Source organism: Microcaecilia unicolor, chromosome 5 (genome assembly GCF_901765095.1).
Source record: "Microcaecilia unicolor chromosome 5, aMicUni1.1, whole genome shotgun sequence".
NCBI classification, from domain to species: Eukaryota; Metazoa; Chordata; class Amphibia; order Gymnophiona; family Siphonopidae; genus Microcaecilia; species Microcaecilia unicolor.
Genome location: NC_044035.1, coordinates 38,266,452 through 38,285,559, shown reverse-complemented (window position 1 = coordinate 38,285,559; position 19,108 = coordinate 38,266,452). Strand labels below are relative to the sequence as shown.

Below are 19,108 nucleotides of genomic sequence, written 5' to 3'. Positions count from 1 at the left end.
ATCCTTCATGGACACAGGCCACAGTTAGCAAACAAGTTATTAACCAATACCATTAACTTTCTCTTATGTATGGGAATTAAGTGGGTTCTAAGAGATGGGTGGGGGGGGGATTGTATGCGGTATGTTGTATAAGGAGAAAAAAATCAATTTGAGATGGAGTTATACTACTGTATCACGGGTTAATGTTGACATGCGTACTAAGTGCCAATATATGTTGGGAGGTATGAGGCACTATTGGGAATTGTGTGGCAATATCTCATGTTGATATCAATAAAGACAAAATAAAAAATAAATAAATGTCACAAATAAATAAATAAAAATAAATTAAGGATAATAAATAGGATGGCAGTGGAAATACATTTGGAAGGGGGGGAGTTAAAGAGAGGTTTAAACTTCTGTAAAGCTGAGCTATTGATATATTAGTATCAGGTTAGCATGCACACAGGATAGACAGACAGACGCAATAACTTAGAACATGTACCAGGTAGGCCTTCAACGTCATAAAATGGAGATTTTCCCATAACATAACCATAAAATGCCACCAAAAATTATGGTCTATACAGGACATGTTGTTGAGAACTGCGTTAGTACAGTAACTGCTACTCTGTCAATGTCACTTGAACAACTAGATACAATACTTACTGGATATATATTATTAGGTATATCAAACTCATGACTAATGATGGGCAGCTACACCAGCCGACATTCATCGATAGGCCTCACTTTTTTGGGGAGGGGGGGACTAATACCTTACTGATGGGAATGCCGAAGCTCTGCCAGCCAAAAAGATTTGCTGCCGGAGCTGAGCATGCATGAGGAGTCCAGGCAGTGACATACTTCTGGCAAAAAGGGCTAGAAGCCAATTTCCCAAATGCAAAAAGCACCTGGCCTGATCGGCTAATGGATAACTCCCCTATCCATAGATTGTTGGAAATTATACAGAGCGCATCAGGCTGTTTGCATTGCTAAGTGATCCAACCATATCTGAATAATTGTGGGGCCAGATCAGAGGAGGAGCGAAGGCGGCATCACAAATTAATAATGATGTTCCTTTGTCCCTAGTCACTACTCTGCAAATTTACAGTCTATTTCGCACACTGTGTTCATCAAACAAGCCATTGTTAGATGTTTTTGTTTCACCACTGGGCTCATTTTCGAAAGGACGTCCATCTTTCGACATAAATTGGAAGACGGACGTCCTTCTCCCAGAGACGTCCAAATCGGTATAATCGAAACCCGATTTTGGACGTCTCCAACTGCAGTCCATCGCAAGGATGTCTAAATTTCAAGGGGGCGTGTCGGAGGTGTAGCAAAGGCGGGACTTGGGCGTGCCTAACACTTGGACATCTTTGAGCCATAATCAAAAAAAGCAAGAACTTCCCTGACGAAGTGGCCTAGTGGCTAGGGTGGTGGACTTTGGTCCTGGGGAACTGAGGAACTCAGTTCGATTCCCACTTCAGGCACAGGCAGCTCCTTGTGATTCTGGGCAAGTCACTTAACCCTCCATTGCCCCATGTAAGCCGCATTGAGCCTGCCATGAGTGGGAAAGTGCAGGGTACAAATGTAACAAAAATAAAATAGATACTATTGGAGATTCTACATGGAATGTTGCTACTATTGGAGGTTCTAGATGGAATGTTGCTACTATTGGAGGTTCTAGATGAAATGTTGCTACTATTGAGATTCTGTTGCTACTATTTGAGATTCTACATGGAATGTTAATGTTGCTATTCCACTAGCAAAATTCCACGTAGAAGCCTGCGCGGCTGCAAGTGCAGGCTTCTACATGGAATGTTGCTAGTGGAGGAGTCGCCTAGTGGTTAGTGTGGTGGTGGACTTTGGTCCTGGGGAACTGGGTTTGATTCCCACTGCAGGCACAGGCAGCTCCTTGTGACTCTGGGCAAGTCACTTAACCCTCCATTGCCTCAGGTACAAATAAGTACCTGTATACAATATGTAAGCCGCATTGAGCCTGCCATGAGTGGGAAAGTGTGAGGTACAAATGTAACAAAAAAAAATAAATAAATAAAACACTTGGACGTTTTCACCCAGATGTGTTTTTATTATGAATAAGGCACAAAAAGGTGCCCGAAATGACCAGATGACCACCAGAGAGAATCAGGGATGACCTCCCGTTACTCCCCAGTGGTCACTAATGCCCTCCCACCCTCAAAAAACATCTTTAAAAATATGTCGTGCCAGCCTCAGATGTCATACTCAGGTCCATGATAGCGCATTGAGGTCCCAGGAGCAGTTTTAGTGGATACTGCAGTGCACTTCATTCAGGCAGACCCAGGCCTATCCCCCCCTACCTCTTACATTTCTGGAGGAAACAGTGAACTCTCCAAAACCCACCACAAACCCACTGTACCCATATATAGGTGCCCCTCTTCCCCCATAAGGGCTATGGTAATGGTGTAGAGTTGTGGGGAGTGGGTTTTGGGGGGCTCAGCACCCAAGGTAAGGGAGGTATGCACCTGGGAGCAATTTTTGAAGTCCACTGCAGTGCCCCCTAGGGTGCCCGGCTGGTGTCCTGGCATGTCAGTGGGACCAGTGCACTAGAAATGCTGGCCCCTCCCATGACCAAATGCCTTGGATTTGGCCGGGTTTGAGATGGCCGGAATCGGTTTCCATTATCAGCGAAAACCGATGCTGGCCATCTCAAACCCGGCCATCTCTGACATTTGGCCGGCCCCAACCATATTATCGAAACGAAACATGGCCGGCCATCTTTTTCAATAATACGGTTTGGGAGTGTTGTTTGCGGCGCCCGCCATATAGATGGCGGGCGCCGGTCGATTATTTATTTATTACATTTGTATCCCACGCTTTCCCACTCAAAGCAGGTTCAATGCGGCTTACATAGTAAAAGGAATACAGAATATTATTAGAGAGGGTAAAAGTTAAGTATACCAGAATAATAGACGAGATGAGTAGGTAGAAATAGGCAATGGAGAGGGGAGTAAGGTGGGAGATGCCCCTCTATGTGTATCTGACAGATCCAACAATCTATATAAATAAAATCCCCCCTCAAACGTTCTGAAGCTCACTCCGTGGCAGTGAAGTACTGAACTCCTGTACTCTGTGTAGGCTAGGCTATGTGGACCACTCACTCTCACCCTCACTCATAGACCCGCCCTCAGCCACGCCCCATCTGCACATAAAAAGCAACCTCAACGTTCTAAACTTTGTGGCTTCAGAGTTCGTAAGTTCGAAGCTCTGTAACCACTTTTACAAACCATCTAATTCTGCCCCGCCCTCAAGTCAAAACGTTATGATGTCGGGGGCGGGACATAATGAACACAACTACACCAAGCTACTGAAGCCCATTGCTTCATCTGTCTTTAAACGAGGCACGCATCGCCCCCCCCCAAAACAAATCCACCCCCCTCTCACACATGCCCCTGCACATCACCCCTCCTCCAAAAACGCCAAACCACTCCCATGCCTCCACCCGCCCAACGCCCCTCCGCTCCCTGACATACGCTCCACCCATCCCCAGTACGTGCACGTCGGCCCCCCCTCCAAAATCGCCAACCCCCCTCTACTACCCTCCCCTCCTCTTACTGGAGTCGCAGCCGCAGAACTGAAGGGCAACGTACTTCGGACATTCTGCTGCCTTCTGTTGTGTTCACTATGAGCTCTGTGCCCTGATTGGCTGCTCCCGCCCTCAAGGGCGGGACCAGCCAATCAGGGCACAGCTCATAGCGAACACAACGGATTAAGGCACCAGAATCTCCGAACTACCTTGCCTTTCACTTCTACGGCTGGGACTCCGGTAACAGGAGGGGAGGGTATTAGAGGGGGGTTGCCGATTTTTCAGGGGGGGGGGGGGCCAACGTCCACATACCGGGGATGGGCGGAGCCTATGTCGGGGGGGGGGAGCGGAGGACCTTGCTAGCGCCCGTTTCATTTGTCCCTGAAACGGGCCTTCGTTACTAGTATTAAATAAAGTTTTTAAATAGTATCTGTAGAAAACAAGTCAACGTCACTCTTCTCCTTAATTTGCCAACTTTTGCCCCCAAATTCTGATATTGTTGGTTATTATATTTTGTAAAATTACTCTGCTCAAGATCATTAATGCACTGCTTTTGCTTATTATTTTATTTAGTAGCAGGGCTTATTATTTTTCTCCTTTAGTTTTTCTCCTTCAGTTTACTCCAGATGGCTGTTTTCAAGCACAAATTGATCCTTTATTGAAGTAGAACAAGACTAATTCTTCCCGGTATGTTTTAATTTCAGATATTTCAAATTTGCTCAAAGTATTAATTAATGTATAGAAGCCGTGCCTTCTCCCCAGAGAAGAATTGGTAGATGTTATTTACTCAGTGCCTCATTCTTGTTTGGTTATAAATTGTTGTATTGTGGGTCCCCCTGGCCATGAATACACCCTTTCTGAGCCGCAGGGCTGTTTTCAGTGATCTCAGAATGGTACCCATTGTGATGATTTCGAGAAGCCGAGGACTCCAAAATTCCTCGCCCAAAGCAGCAGGGGCTTTAGAAAAAGTCTGCTGACCCAGCTGTGTGCAGCACTTTGCTTCAGATTTTTTTCCATGCTGTTTTGCAGTCGGGCACAAAGAAAATGGGGTATCACATAAACAGGCTGACTTAATTATGCCTCTGTTTATCAGAGAGAGAAGGGGACAGCAGACTGCTGACCATGGGTAGCGCCGGCATGAGGCATCTGAACTACAGTTCGGAAGAACTGCACAGAACACGCCACTCCCCAGAATAGTCGTTCTGATGTACTTCAAAATACGCAGAAGATTACGGTCTGTTGGGCTAAATCAAACCAGGCACCATAACACTCAATTCTAAATACCCCACTCAGTACATTACATTTCAGTCTTATATCCCACCAATCTTATCAATTCAAGGTGGATTACAGAGGCTAGAACCACACTGTCTAGGAATGCCACAGGGCTGGGACACTATAAAATATATTCTGGGTGAATCGGGTCTGCCGTACTATTCAAGACAATAGGAGTAAGACTTATATCCTTGAAAGACATTGCACAGGTTTCCTCTTACAAGGACGCATCAGTGTGTTTCCAGATCATTACTCCCAGTGCAGTCTTTCATCTCTCTTTAGCACAGACCATACGACAAGAAAGCACAGAATACTGAGATGATAAAGACCACAAGGTCCACCTACAGGCCGATGCAGCAAAAGTGTGTAGATGTTAACACAGGATTAGTACAACATCACTTAGAGGCCAACTGAATTTCGGTTTCAGAATTGGCACCGAAACCAACCCGAAATCCGGATTCATACATTTTTGGCAGAAACCCAAACTCTCTGGTTCTCCTCACTCTCTGCCACCACCACCACCACCCTTCCCCCCTGCCGGAAGAGGGTGGGTCCTCCTGGACTGGCCAACCATTCAACCTCAACCCCTCTGCCCTCCCACCACCCAAAGGCCCTCCCTGGGCCTACCGATGTAGTGGCTTCTTCTGGGCAAAAGAGATCCCCAGTCACTCTTGCCTCTGCAGCTTCCTCAGCCAAAATGGCCGTAGGTCTTCCAGAAGCAGCTTTGTGAGACTGCCGCAAGAGGTCCTGGTGACCATTTTGGGATTTTAAGCAACATAGGCAGAGGCAACCAGAGATTGCTCCTGCTTATGCTAACCTGTTGTTTTCTGCGGCATTAACTGGTTAGGTGCCGTTGAAAATCAGCAGTTAGCCCCGAACAATCAATTTAACCAGGCAGGAGCTGTTTCTGGCCAGTTAAATTGCTTTGAATATTGACCCCTTAGGTTCCTAAAATTGGCTTAAGGCACACATTTAGAAGTCTAAATTAAGGTGCTCTGTATTCTTTAAATATTAGGCGCTTAGAGGCTGTGCCTTCGGGAAAACATTTTGGACACATTGGAGGTAATTCTATCGGGAACCGCATAGTTGTAAGCAGCAAGAATGCATGTAAACACCAGTATTCTAGTCATTATCCCATGCAGTTGAATGCACATGTCCCTATAAACCAATAATCTGGTTATACGCTATTTTGTAAGTACACGCATATCTTCTATAGCTTGAATTTTGCAGGAGGGTGTTCACATAGGCAGAGTCTGAGCGCAAACCTCCACAGTCTAGGCACCAGCTCTACACCTGCTCTATGGTTGACTTGAGTGCACACAACTAAACACATATGTGCATATATACACCGTTACATTCGTATTCTATAAAGGAAGATAGAGGATTACTCTCCTTTGTAGTACAGGCTATAATTAGGTGCCTTCTAAGTGCCCCTTCATAGAACTGCCATTATTAAGTCCTGCATCTGGGCTGGGAGTTTTTGTTTTTTTAGGGGGCCACTAGCCCTCTGGGATTTTTGCTCATAACCTCTCCCCCCCCTACACACACATATGTGTGGCACTTTCACAGGTTGGAGAAGGAACTCATTGGCACACTAAGGGGTCCTTTTACTAAAAGGTTGCTGTGCGGCAACCCAGAACTAACGCTGGCTCAATGATGCCGACAGTAGTTTTGCCTCAAGCGCGCGCCATTTACGGTGCTACAGAAAATAATTCTGTAATTTCTAGCATGGCGTTACTGCCGGGTTACTGCGGGAGCCCTTACCGCCACCTCAATGGGTGGCTGTAAGTGCTCCCTCCCGCTCCCCCCCCCCCCGCATGGCCACATGATAAGAATAATCTTACTACATGGCCATGTCTTTTTTAGGGGCTTTTACCCGCTGTGGTAAAAATGGCCCTAGCACGTGGCAAAAAAACAGGCCCTGTTGCTACCGCAGGGCCCTTTTTACCCCTAAGGCTTCTAACGTTTGTGTCATGAAGGGATGCTAGAGGAGGAAGTGTAGTCTCTTCTTCATAGCATTACTAAAATGATGGCAGGGCCTGGGATGGGGCCTACTATTATGTGTTAATGCTGGCAGGAACATGCAACATGACAAAACTTTGCATACAATATATTAACCTGCAGTTTTGCTTTTAAACTAATGTCACAGTATTATACCATGCTTTAGTAAACTGACGCCACTTGTACCAGACTCCTACTGGCTATATCAGGAGAACTCCTAAGCCTTTTAAAGCCTAACATCCTGTGTGACAGGTTCCTCTCCTTTCCTGTAATAATGTGTTGTTGCATTTTCTCTTCCCCTATTGTAAAGCACCTTGTTACACTGACTGGACAAGTCACCATACTTTCTCTCAAAACGAAGATCACAGTGGGCTGTTATGTGGGTCCCAGATCCCTTCAGGGTAAACGCAATGGAACTCTACTCTCAAAAAGGAGAGGATCCTCTTCTTCCCTGAACATTACTGGAGTAATTTCTTTCTTCCGTCTGTTGGGAAACTCTCTTTCTGGTCTTCAACCATAGGACACCAACAGAGATTTTGGTCATGGAAATCTGCTTTGCTTTCCCAACAGAATAAGCTCATAGAACCCTTCTTCTGAGACTGTGCCTACTTAGGGTCACCATATTTGCTCCCCCCAAAAAGAAGACACATGTCCAGTTCCGCCACACCCCTGCCCCGCCCCACCCCCTCTCACATACCACCCCGCCCCTTTCACACACACACTCTGTCCCGTCACACCCCCTAAGGGTGTCCTATCCTCCCCTCCTCTACCCTTACTGTACTGCCCTGATGGTCTAGTGACCTCTTCAGGGCAGGAAAGAGCCCCCTCTTTCCTTTCCTGAGCGGCTGCAGAGTGTCTTGCTGCCTTCCATACCAGCGCCGATTCAAAATGGCTGCCGAGACCTTGCAAGATTTCTGCAGAAGTCTCGCGAAGCTGCCACTAGAACTCTCGGCAGTCATTTTGAATTGGCGTCGGGATCAGAGGCAGCAAGAGACAGTCTGCAGCTGCTCCGGGCAGGAAAGAGGGGGCTGTTTCCTGCCCCAAAGAGGTCACTAGACCACCAGGGCAGTACAGTAAGGTAAGGGGAGTTAAGGATAGGACACCCCTAGGCCTGCCCGCCAGCCTGCCCGTTTGTCCACAAATCCAGACAAACGGGCAGACTGGCAAAACCCGCCCGGTTGCCCGGCCAGGTCCTCAAAAACAGGACATGTCCAGGTAAAACCGGACGTACGGTAACCCTATGCCTACTCCTTTTCAGGCAGAGAGAAACACACTGAACCAGAACTGTGGAGGGAGCCCAATTTTCAAGGACATTTTAGGGCACTCCCCCAGCCCCACCCCACGTCACTCAGCCCAGCCCTCAGCTCAATCCAACTCAAAGGTTCAGGAGCTAGCAGGTAAATGACATTTCTGCCATTATTTCATTTTATATTTAGGCTTCTTTCACGACAGAGCCAGTGTAGCCCAGTGCAAATTTTTTTTAAAACCCCAAGAATTCACTCCATAGTGACAAGGCTCGTCAGAATGTTGTAACAATTAATTCAAACCATCTGAAATCTCCGCTTCTACTAAAAAAAAAAGTCCTTCATTAGGAAACAACTTAATGTTTACAACTAACTTTTTTCCTGGAAAGAAAACACATTAATCTCCCACTAAATTTATCCTCCCATCTGTTTTAATTTATTGCTGTTTATTCCATTCAGATTAGGAATTTCTTCACAAAGGTAAGTCATACACCCTTCATTCTTAGCCGAAGACTCCTTTCTGATGGGTGAGTATGAAAAAGGGAATACGGAAAATACATTTCTCACTTTGCAAAGAGCTGGCACGGCAGAGTTTGTCACGCAAAAGTTGGAGAGCAATTTCCCAGAAAGCTAAAATCCTATTAAAACACAGAAGAAGTGGGGGTGCCGAGAATAATGGTGAATGCTTGTAAAATATAATGTGAAATTAAACTATCTTTGAAGCTCGTAGGCAATATTAAAAGTTTTTTTTTTTTTTTTTGGGGGGGGGGGGGGTTGCAAATAATTGAAAAGGGTAAACACTCCAGTTTTCACCCAAATGCATTCACACATTTCTACTTGACAAATCAGAAAATCCAGAGAGACAGAAATGACTGGATTAGAAGAAAGGAATTTGGGATTGAGTTTAGCTCACACTCTTTTCAGCAGTAACTCGAGGAGAGACACATTCAGGTTCAGGAGGTATTTCCCAGTCCTTGGAGGCAGGGGCGTAGCCAGACTTCGGCGGGAGGGGGGTCCAGGGCCCGAGGTGAGAGGGCACATTTTAGCCCCCCCCCGGCGCCGCCAACTCCCTCCCCCCCCCACCATTGCCGACCCCCCCCTGCCACCGCCACCACCAACTTTGACCCCCCCCTTGCTGATGACGCTCTCGACCCCCCTCCCGCCGCCGCCGCCGCCTACCTTTGCTGGCGGGGGACCCCAACCTCCGCCAGCCGAGGTCCACTTCTTTCTGCGCAAGGCTTCGCTCAGTTTCTGAGTCTGACCCGATAATCAGCCAGCAGCGATCAGCATTTTGCAGACCACTGCCAGTATTACTACTACTTAACACTTCTAAAGCGCTACTAGGGTTACGCAGCGCTGTACAGTTTAACAAAGAAGGGCAGTCCCTGCTCAAAGGAGCTTAGAATCTAAAAAATTCAATGTCGGGCCATGTTTGGGCTCTGGCATTAAATTTCCAGGTATACGGAGCCAGCAAAAACACAGCTGGTTAAGGGGCCCTTTTACAAAACGGAGGTAGGGCTACCGAATGTGTATCGCGTACCAAACTGACACTACAGCCCGGTTAGCGCGTGCTATTTCCCGCGGTAGAAAATATTTGTCTATTTTCTACTGTGGAGAGCGTTCCCAGCGGTAATCGGCAGCACAGCCACATTGGCACTTGCTGCTTGAGTATCACGCGTGTAGCGAACGAGCCCTTACCACTAAGTCAATGGGTGGCGGTAAAGGCTCAGGCAGTAAAGAGCCGCATGCTAATTTTAATTTTAGCACAAGGCCACTTACTGCCCCCATTTTTATGTTTAAATCTTTTTATTATGAAGCAGTGACAAAACTTTACCAGACATTATCCACATACAAACACCTCCATTGATCCAATTATGTCTGTCTAGCAACAGTGTACAATTTTCTCCCAACCCCCACCCTCTCCCCCCTCCCCAAACCCCTCCCCTTCCCCCCTCCCCCAAGGAATAACCCCCCCCCCACCCTACCCCCCCTTTCCCGCCCACAACACAAGATAACACTCAACGGTCTATCCTACGTTCCTATGACACTGTCAATTCAGGAGTCTACTGCATGCTAGGGGTTGCAGTGTGTCCCAAAAGCTCGCCCATGTTTTTTGGAGCGCCCGACCCTCTTTAGAGTCCAGATCCCTGCCCCCATTTTTTTAAAAATGCCTTTTTTTCCTAGCTGTGGTTAAAAAAAAAAATGACCCAGTGCGTGCCCATACTATCACAGGCTACTTTTTACCGCGGCTTAGTAAAAGGACTCCTCAGTGTGAAATTTGGCAGTTAACTGGCTGTGAAGAACCCCATAAAGACACAACTGTGTTTTATGCAGTCCCGTTAAGTACTGAATATCAGCACTTAACTGGCTAAGCACTAAGTCCAACCCCAGAGCACCCCCAAAATGGCTGGTTTTGGCTTGAGCTAACCAGGCATTTTACTACTACTACGTATCATTTCTATAGCGCTACCGGACATACGCAGCGCTTCACACTTGAACATGGAGAGGCAGTCCCTGCTCAATAGAGCTTACAATCTAATTATGACAGACAGACAGGACAAGTAAGGGATAAGGGTTAGGACAGACAGGACATATCAGGGATAGGGGACAGTTGAAGGTTTAGGTTTAGGAGTTAAAAGCAGCATCGAAGAGGTGGGTTTTTAGCTTAGATTTGGCCAGAGATGAGGCTTGGCGTACCGGCTCAGGAAGTCTATTCCAGGCATATGGTGCAGCAAGATAAAAGAAACGGAGTCTGGAGTTAGCGGTGGAGGAGAAGGGTGCAGATAAGAGAGATTTGCCCAGTGAGCAGAGTTCCCCGGGGAGGAGTGTAGGGAGAGATGAGAGTGGAGAGGTACTGAGGAGCTGCAGAGTGAATGCATTTGTAAGTCAATAAGAGGAGTTTGAAGTTTGAACTGAATGTGGAAACGGATAGGAAGCCAGTGAAGTGACTTGAGGAGAGGGATAATATGAGCATAACGACACTGGCGGAATATTAGTCGTGCAGCAGAATTTTGAACAGATTGTAGAGGAGAGAGATGGCTCAGTGGGAGACCTGGCCATTTTCAGCAGTACTATCCAGTCAAGTGCTGCTGAAAATGCCTGAGTAGCCCTAGACAGGCAATTTAAATGGCCAGGAGACTCTCCTGGCTAGCAAGCAAGTCGCATAGGCAGTGTGGACAAGGTGGAGACACATGGACTGCCTGGATGGGTCAAACGTTTATGTGAGTACATAAGCACATAAGCACCGCCATACTGGGAAAAGACCAAGGGTCCATCAAGCCCAGCATCCTGTCTCTGACAGCGGCCAATCCAGGCTTCAAGAACCTGGCAACCCCCCCCCCCCCCCCCCCCCCAAAAAAAAAAAAATTAATAATGTTCAATGGACTTTTCCTTCAGGAATCTGTCCAAACCCCCCTTAAACTCCGTAAGGCCAGCCGCTGCCACCACATTCTCCGGCAACGAGTTCCAGAGTCCAACTACATGCTGAGTAAAGAAAAACTTTCTCCTATTTGTTTTAAATCTACCATATTCTAGCTTCATCTTGTGTCCCCTGGTTCTATTATTGCTTGAAAGTGTAAACAAACGCTTCACATCTGTCCGCTCGAATCCGCTCATTATCTTGTAGACTTCTATCATATCCCCCCTCAGCCACCTTTTCTCCAAGCTGAAGAGCCCTAACCTTCTCAACCTTTCCTCATAGGGAAGTCGTTCCATCCCTTTTATCATTTTCGTCGCCCTTCTCTGCACCTTCTCCAATTCCTTTATATCTTTTTTTTATAGAATGCCATCAGTTATGCGCTAAAAGTGCTACGTTAATTAATTCATATTATATTTGAATTACTGCAAAATTGCCAATTGCCAGCTAGGCAGTTAACAATAAAAGCTCAGGGGAGCGTAAAGGGAAAGGAGGACGAAAAGAACATGAGTAATTTGACAGAATGGTCCAGCGGTCCATGTGGAAAAGTTGCCCCATGGTTAGTACAGTGGGCTTTGAGCCTGGAGACCTGGATTCGATTCCCAACGCAGCTCCTTTTGACCTTGGACAAGTCACTATTCAGGTACAAAAACTTAGATTGTAAGCCTTTTGGGGACAGAGAGAGTACCTGCATATAACGTGAACAGCACTGCATAGAAATGATAAGTAGTAGTAGCTAAGAGCCAAGCAGGATACGAGGGTTCAGATTTGATATGATGGGGGTAAAGCATTCCAGAGTTTAGGGCCTGCATACACAAAAGCAGTGGCACGCGTGCTATCAAGTCATATAACAGAGGGAGGGGCTTGCTGAGAGGATCGTAAGGATCGGGAAGGGGAGTAAGGAATGAGCGGGTTGGAAATGTAATAGGGGCTGATTGTAAAAGACCTTTACATACCAGTAGAAGCAGTTTGAAAGTGATCCCATAAGAAATAGGTAGCCAATGTTCTTGTTTTAAAACAGGTACGACATGGTCACATTTTTATGCATTATGAAGTTGAACAGCTGTGGATTGTGCAATCTGTAAGCGTTTTAGTGAGGCTAACGGTAGACCAGAAAATAAAGCATTACAGTAATCCAGACGTATAATGACTGAAGAGAGAAGGAAGGTGTAAGAGGAGACACCTAAATGTTAGAGTGTAAATACCAACTCACGCTAGTATTTTAGAACAGAATCTGAGTTCCTGGAAGCCGCTATAGAATTTACGCTCAGCACGCTAACTGCCTTTATAAAAAGACAGCTAAGGAGGTGCCCATTTGCCCTCTTAAACTAGGCGAATCTCTTATCCAATTATCCTCCACTTGCAGAAGTGCTTTTGAAAATTAAGAAAGAAGGAACTTTGTTGTCAATCACTCCATTCATATTTTACTCTGGATTTTCTGATTGATAGGTAGAAACGTGTGAAAACATCTGTGTGAAAACCGATTTGCAAAAAAAAGCCAACCTCATTCTGCTTTGCCTTAAATTCGTAAATGCCTATTAGAAATAATAGTTAATTTAAAGGCATTCATTTGAAAGGGATGAAATCTCTTGAAAATAACCACCAGAAGAAATCTGAAAAACGTGATGGTCTCCACTCCCTGATGCAGCTGCTCTTGTGTTTAAAGAAATGCCTTGGTTCATGGTCTGTTAATGTACTGAAGAAAGAAACATGGTGCATGTTTACAATTTATATGGAATGCCACTGAAGGCTTCCTACTAATTAAGGTCAGCTGGAGGTCAATGGTGAGTTAAAGGGTGGGAGTGCTACAAGGGTCAGCGGTGGTTCGCCTGTCGCTCCCAGGCGCTATGGGATAGAAAGCCATGTGTACACAGATGATGCACAAGGAGTGATAACCTTTTCAGGGGAAGGGGTAAGTGATGATTGGAGTACAGTCATGCCTGTAAGACATGTGGTTGTGGCTAGAAGGAAATTGCTCCTAAGTGAACAGTCAAAAACCCAAGGTTGGCACTGGAAAGAGAAGTTCTAGAGACGGGGAGGGGGGGGGGCGTAAGCTGTCCTCCTAAGGAGAAAATAAAAATTGGGGGAGAGGCCTGATGGTTCTGAGTTGCAGACTTGTGGCCAACAGCAGTGTGAAAGGCTTACTTAAAAATTAAGATTGCTCAGGGGATTAAGCACTGCAGATGTGACTCTCTCCCTGGTGATTCCCCAATGAGATTATTCCAGTGGACCAATAAAGGGGATGTCAGGTGGACTAATGAGAACAATCCAATTAGTCCAAAATTCAGTTGCAAGATAGGAGCGGAGGAGTGGCCTAGTGGTTACAGCACCAGTCTTAACATCCAGAGGTAGCCAGTTCAAATCCCACTGCTGCTCCTTGTACTACTGAAAAAGGTGTGAGCAAAATCAAAATTAATAAATACCCCAGGAGCCAATACAAAAAGGTACTGCAGGTATGGATTAAAGGCCACTGTATTTGTACAATGAAGTTAGATTAAAATCTAGAATAAAGGGCCTATTGTTTGTCTACCATGGGGTACTATGCAAGAAACCCCTACCTACCACCTCAGCATGGAGCCCTGGCAGTCAAAAAAAAGCATCTGTCCCCCCCCCCCCCCCCCCCCCAAAAAAAAAAAACGATGCTCTGATAAACTACATCTCAACAATCAACCTTTCTCCTGACATTAAAAAAACATGTGTCTAGTGTGCCCAGTGGCACACCCCTTTCCCTCAACCAACCTAATTTTTAAAAAATAGCCATTCTCTGGTGTCTAGTGCACCCTACCCAACCCCCTCCCTACTACTTAAAAAAAATCCCTGGGGGTTTGGGTCAGGAAAGGAGGCAGACGCAGGTACTGGGTGTTTATTTTAATGTCACCCTTCCTGTCAGCACGCAGCAGTAATTTGCAAGCTCATTGATTACTGCATCCAATGATAAATGTTTTTGAGGAAACCTCACATTAGAATCCATGAGGTTGACAGCTCTAATATGCCGTTTTCTGCATCAGTACCTCAGATATTTTAAATACTAGGTGAATTCTTCTCAAAAACCTGACAGTTCTTTAATTCCTTGATCCAAAATCTATAACCCTGTTGGTCAGCATTTTACAGGTTTCAGTAGGGCTCCCACCCCTGTTGGTCAGCATTTTACAGGACCAGGACACTGTACCAGTGACTTCACAGTGAGAATCCTGAAAGGTAACTTTAAAACCATACAAGAACGTAAGACCTTTGAAGTCAGAATGATTGAATATTTTAACACCCAACAGAAAGGACTTAACAAGGATCTGGGGTTCCTAGCCCATTATAAACCATAAAGCTGTATTTCTCTGTTGATCACCCCACCCCTCAATTATCCACACCCATCCTGTTAGAATATCAATGATATGCTTTGATGTCCCCATGCATACTTCCTACCCACCCCCATCCTCCCACCCTGTCAGACTCTCATAGTAATGCTTGAATGTTTTCACTTATATACACTGTCAGCTAGCACATTTGCTTATTTCCGATCTGATGAAGAAGGGCAACCTTCGAAAGCTAATCAAGAAATGTATTAAATTATGTCCAATAAAAAAGGTATCATCTTATTTTCTTTTCCGTGTTTTATTTTGTTTGATTTCTATTGATAACCTTAAGAGTGGACTAACATGGCTACCACACTCCTCTACTTAAGGTTTGATAACTAAGCCTCAGACATTCCCATCTCTGTAGCTTTACAGCTCTCTTCCTTTTTCTCCTGCACTCCTCTGCAAACAGTCTGGACTTTTCTTACTTTCATTAGCAGACTGCTAAATGGTTCTAGGCAGAGCTTAATTTCAAGAACAGCCTGGAACATAATCCCCCCCCCCCCCCCCCCACACTTTCTTTCTGAGAACCAAAGCAGCAAGGGTGCTGTGCTCTAGCCCAGCCCTTCCAGGCAGCCTGCAGAGAAAAGGAGGGGAGGGAATGAACCTGGCGTAGAGCAGAGAAAAGCCACTCTGAACCCCCCCCCCCCCCCAATCTAGCTCTTTCTCGCATGTTGCTCCTGCCCCTGGTCCACCCACTTTCTTCCCAAGCTCCACGGTTCCACTTTTATTTTTGTCTAGAAACTAAGCATTGGTTTCAGGTGCTCAGTTATCTTCCCATGTTTTCTGAACCCTACTGCTTTCTCACTACATATCCCAGACTGCTCTACAATATCAGCTCGCTTCCTGCCAGTTCAGGATTCTCAGGGACTCTATCTCCCAGCATCACCATGAGCTCACTTCCTTTCAGATCTCTATGCTCTATGGAACTCCCTCTAGCACCGAACTCGTAAATAACCAATGATACTCTATCCAGTGTATCACAATATATTTATATTGGAAACGGCAATGGACACGCTGGTTTCTGCATTTATGATACAGAAGCTGTTTTAACAAATGAAACACTTCAAACTGAGATATAAAGAAAGACCTAATCATATCTTGGAAGAAGTTAATGGGGATAAAGGTGAAGTGCTTATTCAAGAGGGATTCATACTGCAATTCAAGTGTTCTCTTTCTGTTCAATAAATTCTTGGAAGCAATTCAGACCTGAGTTATATTAGCTAAGTGAAGTTTCCACTCATATGGGTTGAAGTCAATCTGCTTGCATCTCATATACCTCTTTCAGCTGTTACCCATTAATTGTATAATGGGTTTGGTGCCGTAGACTACGTCAGTGCCATGGAAACACGTAATTTTCATAAATAATTCACTGTCTTGCTGACTGTAGACACCACATATTTGACAGATTATAAGCTACTTGGTATTTTTTCCCTGGTCGAATTTAGATTGTATAACACAGTTCAATTATTAATAGAGCCGAAAGCCCTAGCCGTGTTTACCTTTGAAGACTCAAGAGATTTAGATGCTGTCTGTACTGAACCTGGGGAACATGAATTTATTTGTAAACTGTGGGCACCACTGATGGGAGGAGCATCATAAGAATTATCCAATTATGATTGTGCATGAGCCTTTAGATCATATAGGATCCTTCTTCAGATGTGACTGCAAAACTGAAGGAAATATTTACACTGTCACGGGCAAAGTGACGCTGGCACGGTTCAGTTCCTTCTTCTGAGACTTCTCCCTCAATCCATGCTCCCCAAAAACAGTTCTTATCAGCATGCTTCTTTTCCAAACTAGTACAGTTCTTTATTCGGGTATCCAAATGTAGCAAACACAGTTTTAGCTTAGGGAGACAAGCTATTCCTGCAGTACTCTGGCCACAACTTTCTTCACTTTGGCCATACAGTCCCTTTCTTTGGGTTCCCTCCTTCACTGAGACCCAATGGGTTGTGAGGGTTTCTACCTTAACAGAGTGTAGGGGGGGTCTCTCCACCTCTCTTCCTTTTTTAAGTTGACAGTTCCTTTAGTAGCCTATAATGTCCATAATTTTCCCCTCCAATGCTTTTCCAGCCAAAGTAACAACAGAAACATACAACCCTGGGCTTTTAGTCACAACGGCTGGGCAGCCTCCTGCCCCAGGAAAATAGTGAACTGTCCTGAGCTTTGCAACAAAAAGTAATCAAATAATATCCAAGGGCTTATCTCCATTTTCATGTCCTCTTCTTCATTGCCTCCCCCCCCCCCCCCCCCCCCCCCATTCCCTTGTTCACAGGCTTCAGCTACATTCATGTCATCAGGCCTCACTAACTTCCAGGGGCCTTAAGCCTTTCCATAGAGTCCTGGCTCCACATTACTTTGGGGTCCTCCTTGCCCCAGGTTGGGTAGCCCGTTTATTTCCAAAGGCCATCATCTCTCTGTAAGGGAGCTCCTTTCTCCCTCTCTTCTCTCTCTAGACTTCTGCCCTCTAGCTCCTCTTCCCTTCTCTCTTGCTATAGGAGTCCTCCAACTCTACACCTGGGACCCCCACCCCTCCCACAGCTAGAGATTTAGGGTATGTGGAACCTTCTCCCTCTTGGTGTCTTTCCTGCTCCTAGGAGACACTAAAACTCCTTCTAGCCATTGGGATTCCGCTCCGGATTTTTCTCCTCTCTTTCTGAGCTCTAACTCCCTCCTGAGGCTCCCTTATGCTACTCCAAATGGGGAGAGGGCCCTAAGTACCCTGGGACCACAGTTTAAGGACCACATCGCCTACAGCAGAGTGAGGTGGAAGTTCCTACATTCTGGTCTTAATGAGATAACAAGATTTAGTCTGAATTTGCATCAGGCTTTATCAGCCTAGTATTTGTACTAAAAATGATACAAAGAGGTCGTTAATAGGAACACCTTGTCGGAATTTTGAGAAAAATTCTTAATTCCCACATCTCTGGAAAGCAAGAACTGCAAGACTGTTCCAGAAATCCAGCCTCAAACACAGCAGTTCATCCCATCTTTGTGGTTGCATGGATCAAAGTAGTCTCTATTGTTAATCATAAAAGTAGACACAGATCTCATCTTGAAACAGGGACAAGTTTCCAGCAGAACTGATGTCAGAACATAATCTTCTGTGACTTACAGTTATAGCTCTTGCCTTTTCAAGAAAAGAGAAGATGATCCAAATTCCTCAAGAAAATGGAGGACAGCCGTGTCTCTGGCAGCAAGTTATACTGTAGCTCTTTGCCAGTGGAATCTTAGCAGTGTGTTGAGCCAAAGCAACAGTGGAGAATCTGCCTAGCACAGGCATCAGAGAGTCAGAACTATGTCTTTTGTCTTTCTTGCAAGTGGTGGAGTTTATTTCTTGGACCATTGTACAGAAAAGAATACAGACTACTATTGCAAGATTTTAGTAAACTCAAACCAAACTCACAATGGTTCCAGTTTTTAGCAACTCTAGTTAAAACAATGCTCCAAATTTTGGGGTGCTTTGCAATCTTGAGACCCCAAAAGACTACGGGGGAAATTCTACAAAGGGAGCATCCCGGGCACACAGATTCTGCTAAACAGGGAGGACAGAGGGGGCAAAATTCCCCGGGCCCAGGCCCGGCGCAGGCAAGCTTCTTCCTGCCTGCTTCCAAGACGGGTCTGTCTTCTCTCAAAAGGTTGGTCTCTCTCTTGCTCCTGCTGCATCTTGCCCAGGACGCGGATGATTGTATTAACGTGATACCTCATTAATGCAATCATCCGGGTCCTGGGCAGCATGTGCAGCAGGAGCAGGAGGACAACAGCAATTGGTAAGGGGGCGGTCGGTGTAAGTTGGTGCGGTGGCAGTCTGAGTGTGTGAGGGGGGGGGGGGGAGCGATGCGGCAGTGGCTTGAGGGGGGGGAGCAGTGATCCTGTCCTGCCCCAGGCCCCGTAAATGCACACATCTAAATATGGCACTTTAGCGCCATATCCTCTCATCCCAACACAGCACAGACAACAATCATCAACACCCCAGACTACACCTTCCCTCAGACAGCCTGAAAATCATCAGCGTTACAATGGACCGCAACTTAACACTAGAGAGCCAAGTGACATCCACGACAAAGAAAATGTTCCACACAGTGTGGAAGCTCAAACGTGTGAAGCAATTCTTCCCGAGGGAAACATCTTGCAACCTGGTACAATCAATGGTACTAAGCCATGTAGACTACTGCAATGGAATTTATACGGGTTGTAAAGAACAAACCTTAAGGAAACTCCAGACCGCTCAAAACACGTCACCTAGGCTTATCTTCGGAAAGCGCGATTTGAAAGCGCAAAACTTCTC

At 45.8% G+C, this 19,108-nt stretch overlaps 1 protein-coding gene across 4 annotated transcripts in view; it reads right to left on the bottom strand.

The window, feature by feature from the left end:
* The window catches only part of SH3PXD2A (SH3 and PX domains 2A), a 627,470-nt gene that overhangs the window by 244,672 nt on the left and 363,690 nt on the right, over positions 1-19,108 (bottom strand). The window lies entirely within an intron of this gene.